The sequence below is a fragment of the Meriones unguiculatus genome, chromosome 6 (assembly GCF_030254825.1).
Source record: "Meriones unguiculatus strain TT.TT164.6M chromosome 6, Bangor_MerUng_6.1, whole genome shotgun sequence".
NCBI classification, from domain to species: Eukaryota; Metazoa; Chordata; class Mammalia; order Rodentia; family Muridae; genus Meriones; species Meriones unguiculatus.
The window spans coordinates 97,088,894-97,091,430 of NC_083354.1; positions in this window are offsets into that span (position 1 = coordinate 97,088,894).

Below are 2,537 nucleotides of genomic sequence, written 5' to 3' on the forward strand. Positions count from 1 at the left end.
GTGGTGGGAGAGGCTGGTGAGATGCCTTAGTCATGAAGAGCACTGACTACTCTTTCAGAGGACCCAAGTTCTTTTCTTGGTACTAATACGGCAGCTCACAACTGTTTGTCTTTCCTTTGTTAGCCGTCATAGAATCATAATGCTTCCCAGCTGCTACTTTGGGATTCCATGTCAGAATAGTTAGAAAACAATTTCTTCATGAAAATAAGAATGAACTGATGTATGGAGAGAAGAAACCATGTACGCAGCTAATATGGCCGTGAACTCATGTGAATGTGAAAGAAATCCCTATGGATTTTCACAAAATATAGACATACTACATGTTCCATCTTTGTAACTCTTGGTTATATAACCAAAAGATATAGGACAGCATGCAACAGAGATACTTGTATGTATATGTTTATTACGTTACTTTCAAAACCTCAAATATGGAATTAACCCGATATCCAATAAAAGGTAAATTAATAATGAAAATGTGGCAAACATTCTCATTAGAATTTTATTCAGTTTTAAAGAAGATTGAAATCATGACCATTTCAGAAAAGCGCATGAAACTGGGGATCAATACATTAAGTAAGATAAGGAGGACCATCCATATATTAAGTGATATTAAGTAGACAAAGACAATTATCATATTTTATCTCATATGTAAAACCCAGTTTATATATGTATATATATATATTTGTTTATATGTGTATGTTGGGCATCAAAGGAGAAAGAAAACCACGAGAATGGTTGAAGAGGTGTAATGTGAGGAAAACTGGAGAGAAATGACTTGGCAATATAGAGCGTAACTGTAATGAAAACAGAGAGGGCATTACTTTGCAGGAAGGTGAACATGAGAAGAAGAGATGAGAGAGATGGGAGCCTGTGGGAAAGATAAAAAATATAGAAATATGTATGTAGATGTCACAATGAAATTAAAATATGACTAATAAAAATAAAACAGGAAATAAATGTGCAGTGCTTAATTTTGCATTTTTGAATTATTTTCTTTCACAAATTTACGGAAAAATGTTTTAACTTGAAAAATCATAATATTTAATGATAGGGTAGTCAACATTTCTACCTGAAATATTTTTCAAATTTCTAGGTTAAGAAATCTATGACATCTTTGTAGGGGATGCATTGCACATGAACTCAGTTGATAATTTTTTGATCACTTTCCCCTGGTGGGACTGCCTTACCAGGTCACAGGGACAGAGGGTATGATCAGTCTGGATGCAACTTGATGAGCTGGGGTGGATGGGAAAGGGAGCTCTCCTTTTTCTGAGGAAAAGGGAACCAAGGATGGGGAGAAGAGAGAGTGGGACTGGAAGGGGAGGAAGGATGAGGCTACAATAAAGATGTAAACAATTTAAAATATAAATCTATGACTATTTATAGAGTACAGAGTTATATGCAATGTGTGTGTGTGTTTGTGTGTGTGTGTGTGGTGTGGTGTGTATACTGATCAAAATAGGAAAATTCACCTTTCTTATATGTCTTATATGTTAAATTATAGTTTCCATTATACATTAAATTTGTTTGCATAGGACAGAAACCCAAGGTCCTTTATTGTAATTTATTTACAAAATGCTATGCCATCTCATTCAAACTTGGAAGTTTGTCATACTTTCTACCACTTCCCCAAATCTGCATATGCAAATACTCAACAAATTACAATAGGCTATGACATTACTTCTTTATTTTTGATTTATTTTATTTTATTTTTCTTTATTAATTACACTTTACTCACTTTGTATTCCCCGTGGTTCCCTCCCTCCTCCTGTCCCAATCCCTCCCTTCCTCCACCCTCTGCATGCATGTCCCTCCCCAAGTCCACTGATAGGGGAGGACTTCTTTTCCTTCCTTCTGATTCTAGTCAATTAGGTCTCATCAGGAGTGGCTGCATTGTCCTCTTCTGTGGCCTGGTAATGCTGCTTCCCCCTCAGGGAGAGGTAATTAAAGAGCAGGCCAATCAGTTCCTGTCAGAGACAGTCCCTGTTCCCTTCACAATGGAACCCACTTGGATACTGAACTGCCATGGGCTACATCTGTGCAGGGGTCTTAGGTTATCTCCATGCATAGTCCTTGGTTGGAATAGCAGTCTCAGGAAATACCCCTGTGCTCAGATTTTTTGGTTCTGTTGTTCTTCTTATGGAGTTCCTGTCCTCTCCAAATCTTACTGTTTCCCACTTCTTTCCTAAGATTCCCTGCGCTCTGCCCAAAGGTTGCCCATAAGTCTCATTGATAGTCTGTGGGGGGAGAGCTTCTCAGAGGTCCTCTGTGTCAGGCTCCTGACTTGTTCCCTCTTTTCTCCTTCTTCTGATGTCCAGCCTCTTTGCCATTACTTCTTAAACCATCCAGTATAACTTTAGTCATTCAGAATTTGTGCGTTATCAACCCTTTCAAATTAGCAGTATAGATAGGGCTGGCCAACAATTTCTGAACAGCCAGTGATGGCATATTTTCAGCTTTAATGGCTGTGTGGTCCCTGTCTTCATGGTTGAAGTCTCAGTGGAGAAGGGGAAATCTCTCAGTGGAAAGGGAAAACA